The sequence below is a fragment of the Sinocyclocheilus anshuiensis genome, unplaced genomic scaffold (genome assembly GCF_001515605.1).
Source record: "Sinocyclocheilus anshuiensis isolate Anshui unplaced genomic scaffold, SAMN03320099.WGS_v1.1 scaffold1744, whole genome shotgun sequence".
In the NCBI taxonomy this organism is placed as follows: Eukaryota; Metazoa; Chordata; class Actinopteri; order Cypriniformes; family Cyprinidae; genus Sinocyclocheilus; species Sinocyclocheilus anshuiensis.
The window spans coordinates 922,981-930,147 of NW_015555974.1; positions in this window are offsets into that span (position 1 = coordinate 922,981).

Sequence of the window (7,167 nt, forward strand, 5' to 3'; positions counted from 1 at the left end):
ATATTTTTTTTTTTTTTTTTTTTTTATATATATATATATATATATATATATATATATACACACATATACATACAGGTATATATACACATACATACAGGTGTATATATTTTTTTCTTTTTTTTTTTTCTTTAAAGAGATAAAATCTTTAAAAGAAAAAATATCACAATGTTTTTAAGTGAACTATCCCTTTAATGCAAGCCTCTCTCTTTCAATTTCTCTCTCTCTCTCTCTCTCTCTCTCTCTCTCTCTCTCTCTCTCTCTGTGTGTGTGTGTGTGTGTGTGTGTATGTGTTGAATACAGCGTGAGGGTTTGCCCACAGTTGATGGGTTGAGGGTAAGTGCCGCCCGGGGCCAGCATGGCACAGTGCCACACACCTCTCTTGTACGTTGTCAACGGCCTGTTAGATGCTTCGAAAAACTTCCACCTGTGCTTTTCAACACGCTTCTCGCAAGAGGCTTTCATTGAGATTCATTCAATGGCACATTCAATGAAAAATAGTGATAAAAACAAAACCTATCATCTTGACGAATAACAGAATGTAAGTTTAAGAACAAATGTAATAGAAACCCCCGTTAAATGTGTTGCTGTTTAGCTGTAGTTTTCTTCACACAGCTAAACCCTGACATCTTCATGCCTGGAGCTTCAGGGAACACAGGTGGGAAAGAAGAGCATATCCACTGCCTTTCAAGTGGGCAAGAAAAGCACCACAGTGGCTTGGCTTTCACTTGTTTTTCTGGCAAGGACGACCGTGCATTTTCTAGATCATTGACAGAAAACCGCAAACTGTTTGGCTGTATGCCTGCTTTCAGTGTGAGTAGATCAGCAAAGTTCAATTTTACTACAAGGATCTCCTGAGATCCAGAAGATGAGTTTTTTAAACCCTAATTTCCATTTTTCTTTTTCTTTTGAGTCTTTGGCTGTTATAACGTCAAGTGTACTTGAAGAGTTTTGGACTCATTGCCTATTATGAATCATATTTCCCACCAAATTTGTTATACTTGTGCCTCAAAGTCCATGTTTATAGTAGTGTCATAATGTGCTCTGTCAGACATATGTCTAAAAATACGCCGGCCATATGTTATACCAGTGCTATTTTCAAAGCTATTGAGGAACGTGCTATTTCACAAACAAATAAAAATGTATTGTTTTACAATTTTTGGACAGATCTGATGAGGCCGACATCACGGGCAATGCAGCTGTTGGACTTAATAAATCACCTTAGTGTTGCTAACAATAAAATCTTGTCTTGTTGCTATGTGAATCTTTGCTTATGTGCGTTTCTAAGCTTCGAATGCTCGACGGGACTGTAGAGGCCACTTCCCGGCACCAGAGCTTTTATTCTGACCTGAGGGTCGTCCTGTCACTTTGGCAAGATTTCTGCAGTTGGTGTGAAATGTGATCAAAGATGAAATTTCTGGAGGTTAGTCTATGTATAATGGCTTATTAGGAAAGTACACGGTACTGTTCAAAAACATTTGGGGTCAGTATTTATAATTTTTTTTATTAACACTTTTATTCAGCAAGGATGCATTAAATTGATCAAACGTGACAGTTAAACATTTATAATGTTACAAAAGTTTTCTATTTCAAATAAATGCTGTTCTTTTGAACTTTATATTTATCAGAGAATCCTGAAAAAATGGTTTCCACAATTTATTTATTTATTTTTTACATTGAGAATAATAAGAAATGATTGTTGAGCACCAAATCAGCATATTAAAGGGATACTCCACCCCAAAATTTAAATTTTGTCATTAATCACTTACCCCCATGTTGTTCCAAACCCGTAAAAGCTTTGTTCGTCTTCGGAACACAATTTAAGATATTTTGGATGAAAACCGGGAGGCTTGTGACTGTCCAATTGACTGCCAAGTAAATAACACTGTCAAGGTCCAGAAAAGTATGAAAGACATCGTCAGAATAGTCCATCTGCCATCAGTGGTTCAACCGTAATGTTATGAAGCGACGAGAATACTTTTTGTACGCGAAGAAAACAAAAATAACGACTTTATTCAACAATTCGTCTCCTCTGTGTCTCTCCGCATCACCGTAGCGCCATTTTGGAGAATATCTGCTGAACGCAAGCAGCGTACGCTATTCTGTGTCAGCCGCGCTGCACGGATGCTGTTTTTGTTCAAATCAAAGCGTATATACACGTAGAAAACGTATCCTTGTGTCGCGGCTGACACAGAATAGTGTACGCAGTTTGGGGTTTGGAACGACATGGGGGTAAGTGATTAATGACAACATTTTCATTTTGGGGTGGAGTATCCCTTTAATGATTTCTGAAGGGTCACGTGACACTGAAAACTGGAGTAATACATAGTTACTGAAAATCAGCCTTGACATGAACAAATTACATTTTAAAATAGATCAAAATAGAAAATTATTTCAAATTGTAACAATATTTCACAAAATTACTGTTTTTACTGTATTGACTGATGCAAGGACATCAGCTGTGTTATTCAAAGGTGTGTTATTTATGTCTTTACCATCATCAAACACTTCCCTGCCTGTCATTGGTTAGGCTAACAGATAGTCCCGCCCCAAACTCACACCATTGGTTGAGACAATGTTACTAATGTAACGTTTTAGCACCAGTGTTTGCTATTTCCAGAGCAATGAACCTAGAAATAGTTAACTTATTGTTGCCTTAAAGGTTCTGCACTTTCAACAACATTTAAATAATCAAAAAAGTTAAGATATGTGTGTATTTCGCTATTAGATGTTTGCAAAAATTACTTACCTAAGTTTCATTACTTTCTTTTGAGGAAATAATCGTAGCTAGCTAGTGTGCTGCTCGATCATTGTTTGCTACTAAACCTTTTGTAAGCGGGTACAAAAATGATTACTTTCATTATTGCTATAATGCAGATTTACACAAATATGTCCCAACAATGTGCTTGTGACTGTGCTTTGAGCATCAAATTGTCCCCAGAAAAATAATCTGTAGTAATTCAACAAACTTAGAAAAATGAGCCCCAAAATCTATAGGTAAGAATCTTATTTCCACTATTTACAGATCAAGTATAAAACATATTAAACAGAGCCAAACTGCTTTTTAACTGCTGTTGATGAATGACAAGCAACTTTAGGGCATGTACTCATGCAGCGATAAAGTCAACCGATAACCTCAGAGCAACAGAATCTGAACAAAATATTATGCTACGAGAGCAGTGTGAAAATAAAGAAGGGCCAAATGAGAGAAGGGTGTAATGCTCGCATGTTTTTTCTGGGAGGATATGCGCGTGTAATGGCACAGGAGAGGCTGTAAAAGGAGACGCGTGTTTGCACTCCCTCAGGAGTGAGGAAAGGCCTCAGTGGTGTTGAGTTAGCAGTGGAGCCAGCTTGCCTGCCTGCCAGCCATTCTTTCTCTCTCTCTTTCTCATTTGCTGTCTCTCTCTCCTTTGCTTCCTGGTACACCCCCACTTGACAAGGTTAATCTGTCCTGATGATGAGCAGTTGCGCTTGGCTCCGCTTTTTTCGTAGATTCCTTCCGATAACCGTAACCTGAACCCTGCACGCGAGATAGGAGCAGGAGAGCCGAGCAGGCGCTCTGCGGTGAGGAACTCGCACACCTCCTCAAATGCTTTTATTACTTGGACTCTTTTCAGCTAGAGAATGATGAGCATCTGGTGAAAAAGGTTTATGTGGTTAGATCAGATGTAACATTGTTCGGTGTTGTTATTTGATTAGTTAAAGAATGGATATGAGTTGCTAGTTGCAACTTTAGCCTGAACATACATACATACATACATACAAGTTTATTTATTTGGGCTATTTTTATTTTATTTTTTAAATTTTTTTAGTCCAGTGATGATATTTTCAGGGTAGCCTAGTTTTTTTTTTTTTTCACTTTCTGTACACAAACAAACAAATAATCCCACTGTAACAAATGGATATTAATTTTACACATGTAGGGGGTCACGTTGTCACAATTGTCAAAAATTTCAGCTAAATTTAAGCAATATATATAGCTTAAATTTAGCTGAATTTTTAGTTATATTTTAAATATATAAAATAATATGCATATAATAACTATACTTACTGTAGCTATAATATATATATATATATATATATATATATATATATTAGTTAGAACTATATGTATATTCCTATTAATTTAATATAAACAATTTTTTTCCCCAAAAATGATTGTATTACATAAAAGATTTTAATGCATTTTGGTAGTATAACGTAAAGAATAATTCATATAAGAATTGGTCTTTTAAAAAGAAAGACAGCTACATTAGCAGCACACATCTAGAAAGGGCATATGTGAAAAAAACGGGAAAAAAATTAAAACGCAGAACAAATATTCTGCGGCATCTCCTATTCAGTGGTAAGAAGCTCCAGCTCGGAGCGCCTGGAGTCACGCCAACAGGAACAGGTTCTAGGTGAATTGAATCCCACCAGCTGTTGCCTAGTCGTGACCATGGCAACTGCCACACAATATTTGTATTAGGATGTGTGGGGGGACATCTGATACAGACAGTGCAGACCAGCTTGGTGCAGCTGTCCCAAGAAAAACAACTTTCCCTGTCTCTCCTCAATTAGTTCTTTCTGACTTCTGGGGATGCAAAGGCGCTTGGGTCGAGTTGGGTCAACTTTAGGACAAAATAGTGACATAAAATAGTGAAATAATCCAATAGTGGAATAATATTTCAGCCATGTGTTGTTTACCGTATGTGTGTAATATAATGCTAAGCGAACAGGCCGTAACGTCAGTAAACATTTACAGTCTACACCTGGCTAACCTTTGCCACAAACCACTCACTCGCCAGGCATTGTGATATTGACAAAGAGGACAAATGAATATTGTTTGACATCATTGTGGAACGTGTCCAAAGCTGTATAACAACTTAGCAGTGCAGTATATGTTAACAGAAACAATGAATCACTGGCGGAGGCCAAATCCACAGTAAAAACCACAATTATGTAGCTCATTCAATACTTTCTCTTTGTTTGTAAGCAGAGTAATAGCAACAGTTTGGTTGGTTCATCACATGTGATGTGCAAAAAGAGTCAACATACATTTATATGTTTGTCCAATGCTGTCTGGAAGCTTTCAAATTTAGATTTTTACTTTGTAAGTAAATTTGTAGGTACTGTTATTCATTAAAAGAAAAACATGGGAAATTGAATGGGGAGAGTAGTGAATAAACCTTTTTGGGGCCTTAAAGGGTTAGTTCATCCAAAAATGAAAATTAGGCTGTGTTTTACTCACCCCCGATGCATCCTAGGTGTATATGACTTTCTTCTTTCAGACTAAATAAAAAGTTAAAAAGAACAGTGTTTATTCAAAATGGAAATTTTGTGTTGCAATATACACTATTCAAAAGTTTGGGGTCAGTAAATTGTTTCTTTCTTCTTCTTTTTTTTTTTTTTAAATAAAGAAATGAATAAATTTATTCAGAAAGGATGTGTTAAAAGGATAAAAAGTGATAGTAAAGATTTATATTGTTTAAAAATATTACTATTTTGAATAAATGCTATTCTTTTTATCAGCTTATTCATCAAAAAATAAAAAAATAAGTATCACAGGTTAAAAAAAAAAATATTAAGCAGCACAACATTTTCAATACTGTTAATAAATCAGCATATTAGAATGATTTCTGAAGGATCATGTAACACTGAAAAATATCCATATTCAAAACGTAATAATCACTTGAATCTAGCTTGCGCTCACTGTTGTAAATGGAAGCAGTTCCGGGGGAATTACGTATGAGGTCAATATTGATATAAACTCCATTTAATAAATGAATTGAGTAGTTCACTGGGGCGTAAAAGATACTTCTAAAAGCCTCTATAATGTATTATAAAGATACGATACATTGTAATGCATTAAATGTTTCATTAATAATTGTTCACAATTATGATATAATACTTAACAAATAATTGTAACAAATAATTACTGTTTAAATTTATAGCATATCTATGAATAGATCATTATTATAATGCATTATTTAGGAGGACATACAAGCAGTTCTAAAAGTAATTATACATTTATTGTAATGTTCTATGAATATTTTATATGCAATTAAATATTGCATTATATATATCAAGGCCGTAACCATGTATTGAAAATTTTAGGGGGGGAACAATTTACATACATACATACATACATACATATTAGGATCTTGTGACACTGAAGACTGGAGTAATGATGCTGAAAATACAACGCTGCATCACATATAAATTATATTTTTAAATATATTCACATAGGAAACCAATATTTAATATTTCACAATATTACTTATTTTTTTTGCTGTATTTTTGATAAAATAAATACAGTCTTGATAAGCAAAAGAGACTACAGTAAAAAAATAATTAAAAATCGGACCTAAAAAGCGATATTAATGCGCCACTTGATGCACACACACACACACACACACACACACACACACCACTCGCACACAAATCAGAGCACAGAAACTTGTCCGGCCCACTGCCCCGCGACTTTGATTAATAAAATAGCTTTAATACTGGATCGCTACATTATATTACTCAACAACGAGGAGGTAAAATCGCTGTTTTTAAGTAGGCTAACTAAACTTCATTTTTTGTAGAAAGAAATGCACAGATGCAGGTAATTCACAAACGCAACTTTCATCCCTCTCTCAAAATGGCCATATTTCTAATGTAAAATACAGTTGACTACGGCCCCGTCCACACGGAAACGCATTTACCTGTATACACATAATTTTTGTATCATATAGGCGTTTCGTCCAGACGGATCCGGCGTTTTGGGAGAGTGAATCTGAAAATGCGTTTTCGTGTGGACAGCGAATCCGTATATTTTCTGAAACGATGACGTCATCAGCCCACTCAGCCCACGTAGTCAGACAACACTAACTTTTAATTATTGGGGGGACTTGTCCCCCTCAATGTCTATGGTGGTTACATTGCATATATACAGGCTTCACACACACACATACATATTACATATACATAAAAAAGACAATTATATATATATATATATATATATATATAAAATTGTCTTTTTTATGTATGTATGTATGTTGTATTTTCGTGTATGGACCATCTTGACAGCACTCCAGTGGTAAGCTTTGTCATGGCCAACATCTACATTCACTTCCCAGAAAGTTTATGAATTACTATTTTATCGGGTGTGATATTTCACAAACACACATGAAAACCGTTATG